Below are 15,196 nucleotides of genomic sequence, written 5' to 3' on the forward strand. Positions count from 1 at the left end.
TCTTACTTCTGGTTTGATGATTATGATCGACTGTTATCGTTTTGTTTTTATTTTTGTGGACGCAGATTGTTATTTTTTATGTGACACTGTCGAACATCAAGCACATTAAACTCCTTGAAGAAAGCGTCGCTCGAGTATCTGAAGGGTTTCTTCATAATGACGCGTAGAATGGATTTCTGTGCCATCAGTAGCGGGTATAATATTGTTAATCTCCATCTTCTATCTTCGTGTCACCTGTTCCTTTACTTCATTTTACTTAACTTAACTTCACTCTATTTTTGTAATATTTATATTTTCTGTAATACCTGCATCAAATGTAAAGTGCCCCTGAGGTGATATCTCACAAAAGCGGCGCTATACAAATTATCCAATAATAAATAAATAAATAAATAAATAAATCCTGTTCCACCCCATCCAATGCAACCGTAGGTTATGACGGAGTTACAGAGCCCGTAGTATATTTTTTTAATGTCTTGAGTTTTTATAATTTCCCGCAATGCTATAAATATATAAATAAGTTTGCGCACTTTATTAGCTGTGTTTTCGATTTGTTGTTTCCATTTAAGATGGTTATCCACTATTATACCTAAATATTTAATAGATTTAACACATTCAAGGGTTTCGCATTTACAAGTATGGTTATTATTTCCAAGGCTACACTTAATATTATGTATTGTGAGGTGATGAGGTGTTTTGGGTTGACCTGCAAGGGTAGCGCTAAATGTGAGATATTTTGTTTTTTGTATGTTTAGTGTAAGCAAATTACTGTCCAGCCACTGTTTTACTCTGTTTATACCTGTGTTCGCAAGGTGGTGTGTTTCTTTCCAATCATCTCCTTCAAACAAAATAACTGTATCGTCAGCGAACGTGATAATTTTACCACCAATGTGTTGGTTACAAAGTTCGTTTATGTATATAATAAAGAGAAGGGGCCCAAGTGTACTTCCTTGTGGTACCCCAAAAGTGTATTTTAGTGATGTGCTAATAGCCTCGTTAATTCTGGTTTGTTGAAATCCATTAGATATATAACTTTCTATCCATTGAAAAGCTTTTCCCTTTATTCCTATATTTCTAAGTCTCTGTAAAAGAATTTTATGAGATATTGTGTTAAATGCCTTGGCCAGGTCCAGGAAAAGGGCAATAGTTTTCTTGCCACGGTTCATATTCCCTGCAATAGTTTCAGTGAGACATGCGATGGCATCATCCGTTCCCTTACCCGACCGAAAGCCGTATTGGTTAGGACTTAGAATGTTATGTTTCTCCACATATTCGTTTAACCTAGTTTTGAAAAGCTTTTCAATGACTTTGGATATCGCGCTTAATAGTGATATTGGCCTATAGTTTTCTACAAGAGATTTAGGTCCACTTTTGTGAATTGGGACAATTATTGATTTTTTGAAGTGATCAGGAAATATTCCTGATGCAAAACTTAAGTTTTAAATATATGATAGCGGAGCAGAAATCTGATTTTTATTTTTTTTTAGTATTTGTGTATTTAGACTATCTGGACCCTTTGCATGTGTAGTATTAAGGCTGTTGATTATTTTTAAGACCTCTTCTACAGTAGTTGGTTTAATATTAAATGAAAAAGATTGTTCCTTTGTTTCAATTGTCGATGCTAAAGAGTCTTCCGTTTTCTGGGTTTCTAATAATTTTTTTTTTGCTAGATTTGATCCAACGGATGCAAAATATTGATTAGTATGACATGCAATTGATTGATTGTCAGTTTTAATCAAATTTCCGGTATTTTATTCAGTTACAGATGCATTGGTATTTCTTTTACTTTTAGTTATGTCTCTGACAACATTCCACATGTTTTTGCTGGAGTTATCCTTATCAAGTAAGAATTTATAATAACGCTCTTTGCATTTGCGAATAACGGTTTTGCAAATATTACGGTACTATCGATTTCATGTTGAAGATCGTTTATTACCATTAGAATTCAAAAATTAATTGTTGTTTTCTGGGTAAAGTTTTAAAACAGTATTTTATTTTCATATAAATACTTGTAGTACGAAATATGTACCGACAAAACTGTAAACAAAATGATGTAGTTAGGAAAAATAAAATATATCTGAGTAAGAAATAATATCTGAAATAAAATCCAGGAAATAAATAACGTATGTAGTTAGTGTGTGGCATTTTCTCTTTCAAAAGACAGTAAAAAGTAGTATAAGTATGAACAATAAGTAATATCTGGGTTATATAAAATATGTTGATTAGAGTTTTCTTTTGCCGAATTATTAGTAATATTACTAATAAATCAAATAATAATCTTATAATAAGTGTAGTTACCATTCTAGAGAGAATAAAGATTAAAATTAAAGTTAAAATTAAAATTAGGATTAAAATTATTCCAGTACAAATTGGAGTTATGCAAAAACCTAGGTGTTCATATAATATAGTGCTGTTATGTAATAGAGTATGAAATGGCGATATAAAGCGGTAGTCAGTAGTTTTATCACGATAATTAGAATAAAGAGCAGGTAGTCAGAGCTTCGGTATAGCTTGTTCTGAGTCTATTAATATAGGTCGAGAAGAGTCATCTTTTTTCATGTAGATTAGACCTGCTTTCGTCCAGACGTACCTATATTTACATTCAGTCGCACGTTGGCGAGCTAGATACCAAAGCCGTTTGCCTTTAGACGTGAGGAGTTCTGAGACGTATATGGGTGTAATGGGGCCAGACAATCCGATTGTTCCCGTGTTTAGTTTGTCCCCAATCTTTTCGCAAGACCTGTTATATTTTTTTATAGCATTAAGGAGCTCCTCTTTTAACGGTATTGAATTAAAATTAATTACCACTGACCTAGGTTTAACTGTTGGAGGAATATTTTTGTTTCTTTGTGATACTCTATATATATTGTAAATATCATTTGTATTTAGTTGGCAGTCTACTATTTTACTGGTGTTGAATATAATGTCTTTTAAGGTTTGTGATGTTTCCTCTTTGAATTCTGGAAGCCCTCGAAGTTCCAAACAAGTATTGTTAAATCGTCTGTTCCTGTTTTCTTGGTCAATCTCGATCGCTATTATTCTTTTTTCTAGGTCTTCATTTCGTTCTATCAAGAGACAAATTTTTATTTCATTTTCTTTATTTTTTTCGCTTTTTTTTTCTAAGTCCTCAAGTCTTGAATTTAAGGCTGAGTTTACTTGTTCATGTAGTTTTTCCAAATTATTTATTCGATATTTTAAATCTTCTTGCTGTTGAGATATGTTTTGAATGGTTTTTAATATTTCATTATTTTGGAGCAGGATTGCATCGTATTTTTTTCCAACAGATTCATTAACTGAGTCTTTGAAATTTGCGAATTCAGTTAAAAATAGATCGATTGTCAGTTTACTAGAGCCATCTGTGGTTGTTGGTGGTAAGTTCACACTGGCGTATGATGAGGCGGCAATTGTAGATTTTGGTGTTGATGATGGTTGTTTATTAGGTTTCTCGATAGATGTCAGTTCTAGATTTTTTTCAGACGTATTTTTTTTTGAGTTTTTTTGTGTTTTTGTGCAAAGTTTGCAGCGCCACTGTAAAATCTTAGTTCCTCGCCGTGAGGTCTCTGCGATATCGGATATTTTATTTGATTAATTTGTGTTATTTCACAATTAATTAATTAAAATAATATGTAGTATATTTGTGGCACGTTCCAGAGTGGAAGATACTACCAGTATCGCCCTGGTGTAAGACCACCATTCAGAATTGAAACGTTGCTCCCAATGGCTTTAGCCGTGTTTAGTGACTAGATCTGAATAGCCAGGTACTTCCCCACCTTCCTCTTTCCCTTCCCACTTACCTTCAGCCTCACAACATCCCCCAATTGGGGATGCCCTAGTCTCACTGGCTCCAGACGGGAGCAGTTGGGACTCTTGTGAGGTATTCACTATAAAAAAAAAATAAAAAAATCGGCACAAATGAAGTGGTAGTTATCGTCGCAGATACAACATGAGATGAAGTCTGACGGGGTGTCAATGTTTTTTTTACAGATGGAGCATAGTGTATTCATTAAGGTAGTTGATTTCAAAGTTTCACACAAGAGAAAAAAACGACACAATGCTTGTTTCTTGTATGAGAGATGGCAGAGCCTTTGTGACGCTAAAAACGCCTTTGGGATAGGTTTTTTGTGTTTATATAATGATCGAGTCACTTTTGCACTGAGTTGTATTTTGTGGTACAAACACCAGAATAATGACGAGTATTCCGCCTTAGCGAGATAATTTGTGGGATAAAAAATTCACTGTCCCAACGCGCACTCTCCTGATTAGACGAGTTAACCACTTTTTTAGTTTGATTTTCTAGTATTATGATTGTTAAAGCTAGGTCAATTGAAGCAGCTGTCAAAATACGTCAACACTGGTAGACAATCGACGGCCGGCGTGGTCTAGTGGTATACGCTTTTGACTACAGATCCGAAGGTCGCGGGTTCGAACCCGGCGTGCGCAAATAAATTTTATTTGATTGATTTGTGTTATTTCACAATTAATTAATTAAAATAATATATAGTATATTTGCGGCACGTTCCAGAGTGGAAGATACTACCAGTATCGCCCTGGTGTAAGACCACCATTCAGAATTGAAACGTTGCTTGAAATGGCTTTAGCCGTGTTTGGTGACCAGATCTGAATAGCCAGGTACTTCCCCACCTTCCTCTTCCCCATCTCCCTTCCCTCCCCAATACCCTCAGCCTCACAACATACCCCAATTGGGGATGCCATAGTCTCACTGGCTCCAGACGGGAGCAGTTGGGACTCTTGTGCGGTAATACTGTAAAAAAAAAAAAAAAAAAAAAAAACAATATGTTGCCATGAATATTGCACAAGTCTTGTGTTTTAATAAAATTTTGCACAAATTCATTGTTTGGTAAAATAAAAAACAAATTTGGAAAAATTCACATTTTCATTTATTTATTTTCAGACATTCTTAAAAACTTTCATTAGGAAATTCTACAGAACTAAAACAAACTTAAAAACTAATTAAGTAATGATTTTTACATAATTGCAGTTTAAAATTATATACAATACGTTATACAAAACTGACATTATCAGAGTTTAACAAAATATAGAAATAAATCATATTAAAAAAAAAATTGCATTCATTTTCAACTAATTAATTATTTAAAATAATATGCATACCAAATCTTTATCAGACTGAAAAAAAACTCATAGATACAACGAGTAACGAGTCAATAGCTACTTTACTTGGCACCAACTGAATCGCATGACTTTACGTTTCATGACGTTGGCTCATAACGTATGTTACTGGAGTCGTTCGAGCATTCGTTAAGCATCTTGCAAGTAGAAATCTCTTTTTCTCTGCAGTTCTTTAGGTAAGTGCAATTTCTTCACACGATGATTATTTATTAATGTATTTATCAGTTTCCACGATCGTGTTGATAAGATTCCCCTATCTCTTTTAATTTCGTTAATTTTTCCAGCGCCTGGATCTCTTCCTTCGACAAAGTAATTTTCAAAGTTTTCAAAAAAAACCTTTTTTTCCTTCAGCTAATTGTAGTAAATTCAAGCCAACTTTACCTTTCTCGAGGGCCAGGTGGGGTATCATATAATTGCCCTTATTTGTACCTGGTGTATGCCCTAAGAAATGGGACAATGCATTCACATATGCATTATTTTTTCCAGCTACTTGGCTCATGGTTGCCCAGTTGAAGTCATATGATCCGGATTTATGAGGGAAAACTTACTTCTTAGGTCTCTTAGAATTTGCGTACCACAGAAATAAGGTTCACCTGCTGCTTTTGGAAATAAGTATTTGTTTTCATTTGAAATTCCAACTAAATGTCGGTATGCAAATAGAGTGTCTATATTTTTTTTCATTTGATCTCGAAGAAGAATTGCAACTGTTCTTCCTCTTTTTCCTGGAATATGGAAGCAGTTTAAAGCATTTATAGCATTTTTTTCCTCAGAACTCATGATTTCCATAATTTCTTTAGGAATATCTTGTTTTTCATGTTAGCCGGCTATATAATTTTCCAACGGTGCTCTCGCTACCTCACCAGCTATTCTCCTATTAAATATTATAATATGAGCAATTTTTGTTTTACAAAGTTCCTCATAGACCGCATAAGATTTTTCATTTTCAAATCGTTGTGCTATATTCAGTTCTAGTTTCATAACTTCGTCGCACATTTTTTTTAAGATCGATAGTTGAAGGCATAACATCAGATTTCAAACTTATTTGTTTTTTTCTTGATTTTTCAGCATTGGTAGATATTTCTAACTTCCAAGAATGATTTAAGACCGTTTTAAAATCAGACAATTTATTTTTTTAAATTTCTTTCGATGAAGTGGTTAGCGTAGAATTCTGTATTGTTCGACGAATAAAGATATCAGCACAATCTTTTATAGCCGTACAAAGTCGTTGAGGCATGATAGGAATTTTTACAGAACCTGTAATTTCATCGTAACCACTATTTATCTGTACGGTTTTAATAAAAACATCAAAATGCACAGGGTCAAACGCTAAATTAAAGGTTGAAATTGAAGGTTTCTGTTCTATAATAACTATATACAGCTTGGCTAAATCCCTCATCTTCGATGTTATATGTGTCTTCAAATGGTGTTCCGTGTGATTACTTAATAATAAAGACCCATATAAACATATTAATGGGTCAGACATTGCTATTTTTGCAATATTATCATTTTGAAATACAGGAAATATTTGAGTTCTCAAAGATTCTCAAATTTCAGAATTGTCTGGGCATAGTAATATAGAAGATGATTTTAGCATCCACAGTCTTCCTTGGACGGCGATAAGGTATAAATATTCCATCTGGTTTACTAATAACGTTCTGATTATAAAGATAATTAACTATGTTTCTTATTTGCCTTGAAATCAATTCTCGCTTTCTTTTTCTTTCTCGCAGATCAGTATCCAAAATTTTATTGTTTTCAATAACTTCTGCCTCTAAGGGATGTTGGGTGCTAATACAATAGTGATAGGAATCATGGTCTCAAGTGAACGTGAAGTGACGTGTGAAGTTCGTTACCAGTTTAGTACAATAAGGACATGAGTTTTTACGGTCATGCACTCGTGCTCCTTTACTAGTAGAAATAGTGCTTCGAGTTGTAGTCGATGACACTTCGATTGCCTCCTGCTTCTCTAAATGATGTTGCTCATCATCGGCGTTGGAAATTTTCATATCTAAAAAAGAACAATACATTAATTAGCTTTCTTTAAACTTAATTAGTAAAACCTCAAATTATAAACAAGCAGTAATTTTTAATGAAACACTAGTATATATTGAATTATTTCGCGGATAAGCGATAAGCCGCCATAGATCAGTGGTCAGAGCTGTCGACCGGAAATCGAGGGGACACGGGTTCGAGTCCCGTTGGCGTCATGTATCTTTTATCAGGAGTTTTTTTCAATTCGGATGAGTGTTTCAGGCGAATAATTATTGCTTGTAAAATAATTATAATTAAATTAAATTATTTAATTAAATGAAGACAATATTAGCATCACTCAATCTAAAATCTGAAACAGAAAAGATACGGTCACATCTGGGACTCGCACCTAGGACCTTCGGCTTTCTGGGCCGCACCTCTGACCATATAATAATCAAATTATATGTTACGTATTGATTGTTTCAAGAGTATTAAACATGTTTTCTGTAGATACCTGATTCAGTCGAAGAAGTAACGTTGTTCGGTTTGTATAGTGAATCATCATCGTCGGACATCGACGGACCCCTTTCTAACATTACTTCAGTTTTGGTTTCTAAAATAAAGCATAATATATTATATATTTATCTAATAATAATAGCTCAATGTAGTAAGTAAGTCAAACAAATGTGAAACCTATCCTAATATAATGACAAAATAACAGACTTATTACGCATTTGCAAGGGAATATTAATTAGCAGCATTTCTGATATTACCTATAACAATTTACTACAAGCTAAGGTAGCTCTGTAATATTTCAGATTATTATCTAACTAACTAACTAACCATCACGCCGTTTCCGCGCAGGGGTAGGCAGAGTAATAATTTTACTGCTTGGGTTCTCAAAAAAGAAAGAAAAAAATCATGACCTATATAATAAAATACGGTAATTATTCTGTACTCATTTGATAAGCATAGATTAAAATTGTTATTTTCTATATTTTACAATTTAGGTTATTATTTAGAAATATGTAATAGCTTACCGTATTTAAAATCCATTTCGCAAAGCTGAAAGATTTTATCAACTCTCCTCTGTGACATATTGTAAGTAAATATACTATCTGACAAAAAGCAAGAACAAACCAACCAGTCAACCGAGTTTTACACATGAATAACGGTAATATTTAATATTATAAATTAGCCAGTAGCAAGTCATTTATGTATTCCCGTAAACTAAACTGAAGCTAGCTTCAGATGTACCAATACAAACAAACCAGCTTTGGCTAGCACACAACATCATTCGATAATGGGCTCTTAATAATATGACTTTAGATTTTGCACACAATTCTTGAGCCTTATAGTTCCTTTCGAATATTGTTTAGACTAATACGCAATGTCGTACGATAATGAGCTCTAAATAATATTACTTTAGAGGCTATTTTGGCATACAATTGTTAAAATATTTCATTACTTTATAAAATTATTTGTACACCTGCGTTTGACACAAATAACGACGGCAACGTCGCTTGTTGATATCAATGGAGTTAGTTTAATACACGATAGAAACAATTAACAAAGTGACGTTGAATATCTGGGATAAAATCGCATATAGGATCATATCTATTGCTCACGATAATCGTACTTGTCAAATCAAATTGAGTTGAAAATGCCACTGATCTCGTCTCGCCGAGACGATTAAAATGGTATATAAATCTCGATTTGTCGATGATTGAGTAAGTGTTAAATGATCTAGTAACTCGAAATGATCCAATAGTTCCGGTTATTTGCAGACGCTAAGAGGTACAAAGTGCCGTATTATAAACCTATAAAATAAAATTATCATAAAATAGTTAAATATTACATTTGTGTATTTAGCAAAACTTTTATAAACTAACACATAAAAACTTTTATGAATTAAAATAATAGAATGTATATTTTTAATTTCAAATATAAAAATTTTACAAAAAACATTTTATTCACCGCTTTAGCTTTGGTTATGCCTATATTTTTTCTAAGAACTAAGCACACAAAATATTAAAGCACGTGTAAACATTTAGAATTTAAATCACATGGGATTCAATCGTATAAACGAGTAATTGGAATCTAGTCACGAAAATGTGACACGTAAGGTCTCAAGTTACATGCCAACTCCAGAAAACGCTGTAAATTCCACGTCGCCGGGAACTTACATCGGCCGATCCAATTCGGAGGAGGTCCATAATATCTCTGTCCATTTCTTTGTATTAATTCGTACCCGGATTTATTAACTATTTTCACTATGTTTTGCAATACGCTGTATTCTGTTTGTTGGGTTTTTTCTTGCTGGGTATTCTTACCGGTTTAAATAAGGGGTTGTTCCCGTCGGGGTGTTGTGACGCCGATTGTTAAGAGTATCAAAAACCTTTCTAGGTCAATATCACACGAAGATCTTGTCGACATTACTTTTTTCGAAATTCCAACATCTGAAGGTAGTTTTTAGGTAAATAAAAAATATTTAAAAAAAGTTGAATTGTTTTTTATGGGAAAATAAATATTCTCCTATGGAAAAAGGTCTGATTTCGAAAAACTATTGTGTTAGTCCCGGGACAAAGCAGAGAACTTCAGCTCGTATTCAGGGTGTCTGGGAGTAAAGTATTATTGAATAAAAGTTATTTATATTTTTTACTTCTACCATCAATGTAGAATTACCTCCCAAGATTTGTGCACTTTACCCCAGGACACATGTATAATTATTATATTATGTAATAAAAAAATATATGTTTAAATAATAAATTAGAAAAAAACTAACCTTTTGCAGTAGTCATCAAGTACATCGGGGGCAGATTTTGCATAAACATTATTACTATTTTCTGGCATTTGACCAATTATGCCTAAATTATTGATACTCAAATTCACAGGCTTCAAATCCTGTTTTTCATATATCTGGTGAGGATTTTTTAACTCTACCGAAAAACAACCATTTTTGCTTTCTCTGCGTATATTCTTAGTATATATCTTGTCGACAGGTCTAGCCCATTTCAGTTCTAACTTGAACCCGTCCAAAGTGCAGCATTTCAACAATCGCAATGCTTTTTCAGCATCTTGTCTGGTGATAAAATGAACAAAGGCAAAATCTTCAACCTTTTTAATTCGTTCGATAGTGAATGGATCGATGTATCTGCTAAAAGTTATCAATATGTCGTTTTCCGTTGCTCTGGCGGATACGTTTCGGACGAACAAAATCTTTACCTAAATGACAAAGAAATGAAACAAAATAAATCATTTTTATTCAAGATTCACTCCGTGTGGCTGACTATTGTACTCTAGTTCTATTGTTATTATTTATTAGATTCATTTAAGAGGGAGAGGTGACAACAGTTCTATCAACGGCACAGAATGACATACTTAACTTTGCAGGTGGCCAAAAGAGGAATTAAAAAACAAAATTTTCTATAATTTTTGTCAATAATTTTTTATAACCACAAAATATACACTAACGACGCCACCGACCGGAAATTTGAGTATATCAATGTAACATTATGGTCTGTTCGCCTTTTTATGATTGCACAAGAGTAACAACACCCGTGAAGAAAAAATTTCATCGTTTTTAATGACTTTATATCACTTTTTAAAAGTGTGTTGAATAGTCACTGTGTTTTTTCCCCAAATTCAAGACTTCAATTCCCCAATTCCAAGACTTCACAGTCTCGGAAATAAATACTCTGATCTTGGAGATATATTTCATCTTAAAAATAATCAATATAAATATTGTTTATTTCAATTCTTTTATAGATCGATACACAAATAGACATCTATAATTTCCGCAATATATAAATTTTTATTTTGAATATCTATTTATGTGAGACTTCTTATCATTTTTACTAATGTATCTTATTTTATTATATGCTTTTGTTGTAACATTTAATATTTTTTCTTTTTTCGTTGTATTATGTTTCCTTTATTGTTTTAATTTTGTAGAATCTATAATAACTGTGATACTCTACTATTAAACTTTGTAGTGTGTAAAAGCCCATTAGGGGGTGTTATAATAATAAATAAATAAATATGTATGAAAAGTTTTTTTTCCCTTTACACACGAATTTTAGACTCTTGTAAAGGTAAACATGTTAATTTTTATTGAAATATGTTCTTACTATGTAAATTTGAATAATAAAACAGTATTTTATAAAATAAATAAAAATATAAAAAAAATAAATACTTGAACTAAAATATAAACGCAGTGAGAACAATTGAAAAGTATTGCACAATAATAATCAAAATGATGATCATGACACAATGCAGTTTTGGGATTTTCACCTGAAGGTGCAATCACAAACTCAACAAAAAAAACGGCGGTGCATATTAGAAAACAAAGGTACTTACTATAAAATATTCGTACTACCTACGAATAATAATAACCAATTTTCTATCTCAAACATAAAGCCAAAATTGTACTAATTACGTTGAAACGAAGTGTTATTTAGATAATTTGGTCGTATTTATAATATTGTTCGGAAATTTTACCAATAAAAGTACCAAAGATCTACATCGAACATACACGAAAATGATATTAAGTTAGGATTTTACGATTGTACAACTAGAAAATTTAGATTGGAAAACAACAAAAATGTAAAAAATACAATATAACCTATTGGTTCTTACCTGCTTCATGATATTATTTCCGACGATGGGTTCCGGTTCGGCCCAGTCTACCACCAGCTTGTCTCCAAAGGATGTCAGAGGACCAGGTATGAGAGCCCTTCGGGCCAAAGCTGCTGAACGATGACTATCAAAATGCAGAAAGACGTACCCTCGGTTATGTAAAGGGTTATGCATGAGAGGATACATCATCACATCAACTAGACCAGACACAAGCTTACTAAATTCTTTCAAGATTTCTTCTTTACTTGCGTCTAATGGCAGCCCACTAACGAAGAGGCGGTTATTATCGAAAGATTTTGCTACCACGATAGCATTACTAGGTCGAATTCTGCAATTGTTCAACATTTCTACCGCTTTCCAGGCGTCCTGTTCGTTGGTGTAACGCACGAATCCAAATCCCCTGTTAAATCCAGAAAAATCCATCATCCGTCGCAGCTCGTAGATCGTTCCAACTTCCTCGAAAACCGGAATAAGTTCGTCTTCATAAAGGTCTCTGGGAAGTTTTCCCATGAAGACTTCGCAGCCCGTCGGAGGCGGGCCGATCCATTTTGGAGGAGGTCCATAATGTCTCTGTCTATTCCTTTGTATTAATTTGTACCCGGAATAATAAACTATTTTCACTATGTTTTGCAATACGCTGTCTTCTGTTTCTTGGGGATACATGGTCGTAAAATTCAATGTTAGCAGCGCGAAAAGTTTTAAAAAATAGTTGCTTGCAGCGCCGCTACGAACGCGCGGAACTCCCAAAACAGACTGAGCCATCTGAGCGATTAATTAAAAGTCAAAGGGCTGAAATTTTGTATCGTACAATCAGGAGTCGGACACTCTACCGACAGAAATGTAGACATTGTGAAAATAATCCCACTTTACATGGGCCCGTATATTGAGAATCAGTTAAAAAATAATTAAAATAAGGGTTTTTTCAGGTATTTTCGGGCTGCCAAATCCAACCGTGGGGCGCACTTGTGATTTGTACAGGGTTAGCAGTTGTGTACTATTAAAGTATTTGCGGGCCCTATACAGTACGCCCTCATTAACCTCAATTATTTGAAATATTCAGAACTAGTTATGTTACTGAGCCATTTTTTTTTGTTTGTTTAACAATAGCTCCACACAGGAAGCCCTGAGGAAAATATTTTCCCTCAGACCTATGTCATCTTTGAAGATGCTGTGTGGAGGGTCTTTTAAAGGAAGGGAAGGAGAGGAAGTTTTGGGAAGGATAAGGTTTGAGGGGTGGGTAGGAAACCGAGGTCTGTGGGTCCAGGGGTGACGGACGTATGAATCCATCCCTCCCACTGCGGTGCAAGACGATGTTCCAAAAGAGTTCTGCCGGAAAGGTCACAAGGTTTCCCTCAACCTGTCTCTCCGGCCTTCCACGTAGCTGGAGGACACATCCACCGCCAAGACCCGAGCAAACCTCACCCCATGAACCCACGCTAAGTCACCAAACCACTTGGGGTGACCTATGGCAGAGGTGTAGTTATCCAATAAATGGTTCCCGGGGTGGCAGTACCAAATTGTAAATAGATTAGAAGATACTTTCCTGAATGTTCGCCTTTCCCCATGGGGTTATCAGTCACGTCTTCCACTCTGGAATGTAGCCGGCAGTAGCTGTAGTATAATCTTCCATAGCCACATATTTATTTATTTATTTTATTTTTATTTATTTATTATTATTACATTTATTACATACAAGATATACAAATATAAAAGGAAGCTTTGACTGCCCAACTAGGAAGTTTCCCGTTTTTGGACAGTCAAATTGGCAGGTTGCGTGTACATAATTCCAGGTAGGTAGGTACATGAAAAATATAAAATAAAATTAAAATATAACATATAAATGTAAGAAAGAAAAATAGAAAGAAAATATTTTTTTAGGAAAATACAATTTAGCAGTAATAAACAATAAAATCCAGATAGGTACATGTACAATATAAAATAAAAATATAATATATCAATGTAAGAAAGAAAAATAAAAAAAATATTTTTTAAAGCGTCGCTCGAGTATCTGAAGGGTTTCTTCATAATGACGCGTAGAATGGATTTCTGTGCCATCAGTAGCGGGTATAATATTGTTAATCCTGTTCCACCCCATCCAATGCAACCGTAGGTTATGACGGAGTTACAGAGCCCGTAGTATATTTTTTTAATGTCTTGAGTTTTTATAATTTCCCGCAATGCTATAAATATATAAATAAGTTTGCGCACTTTATTAGCTGTGTTTTCGATTTGTTGTTTCCATTTAAGATGGTTATCCACTATTATACCTAAATATTTAATAGATTTAACACATTCAAGGGTTTCGCATTTACAAGTATGGTTATTATTTCCAAGGCTACACTTAATATTATGTATTGTGAGGTGATGAGGTGTTTTGGGTTGACCTGCAAGGGTAGCGCTAAATGTGAGATATTTTGTTTTTTGTATGTTTAGTGTAAGCAAATTACTGTCCAGCCACTGTTTTACTCTGTTTATACCTGTGTTCGCAAGGTGGTGTGTTTCTTTCCAATCATCTCCTTCAAACAAAATAACTGTATCGTCAGCGAACGTGATAATTTTACCACCAATGTGTTGGTTACAAAGTTCGTTTATGTATATAATAAAGAGAAGGGGCCCAAGTGTACTTCCTTGTGGTACCCAAAAAGTGTATTTTAGTGAAGTGCTAATAGCCTCGTTAATTCTGGTTTGTTGAAATCTATTAGATATATAACTTTCTATCCATTGAAAAGCTTTTCCCTTTATTCCTATATTTCTAAGTCTCTGTAAAAGAATTTTATGAGATATTGTGTCAAATGCCTTGGCCAGGTCCAGGAAAAGGGCAATAGTTTTCTTGCCACGGTTCATATTCCCTGCAATAGTTTCAGTGAGACATGCGATGGCATCATCCGTTCCCTTACCCGACCGAAAGCCGTATTGGTTAGGACTTAGAATGTTATGTTTCTCCACATATTCGTTTAACCTAGTTTTGAAAAGCTTTTGAATGACTTTGGATATCGCGCTTAATAGTGATATTGGCCTATAGTTTTCTACAAGAGATTTAGGTCCACTTTTGTGAATTGGGACAATTATTGATTTTTTGAAGTGATCAGGAAATATTCCTGATGCAAAACTTAAGTTGTAAATATATGATAGCGGAGCAGAAATCTGATTTTTATTTTTTTTAGTATTTGTGTATTTAGACTATCTGGACCCTTTGCATGTGTAGTATTAAGGCTGTTGATTATTTTTAAGACCTCTTCTACAGTAGTTGGTTTAATATTAAATGAAAAAGATTGTTCCTTTGTTTCAATTGTCGATGCTAAAGAGTCTTCCGTTTTCTGGGTTTCTAATAATTTTTTTTTGCTAGATTTGATCCAACGGATGCAAAATATTGATTAGTATGACATGCAATTAATTGATTGTCAGTTATAATCAAATTTTAGGTATTTAATTCAGTTACAGA

At 33.8% G+C, this 15,196-nt stretch overlaps 1 pseudogene; it reads right to left on the reverse strand.

Moving 5' to 3' along the window:
* Positions 1–5,822: 5,822 nt before the first annotated feature.
* Positions 5,823–12,417, reverse strand: LOC149408952 (RNA-binding protein 47 pseudogene; annotated as a pseudogene).
* Positions 12,418–15,196: the final 2,779 nt, after the last annotated feature.

The sequence above is a fragment of the Hesperophylax consimilis genome, unplaced genomic scaffold, assembly GCF_061612785.1.
Source record: "Hesperophylax consimilis isolate HC1 unplaced genomic scaffold, BYU_Hcon_1.0 scaffold_40, whole genome shotgun sequence".
NCBI classification, from domain to species: domain Eukaryota; kingdom Metazoa; phylum Arthropoda; class Insecta; order Trichoptera; family Limnephilidae; genus Hesperophylax; species Hesperophylax consimilis.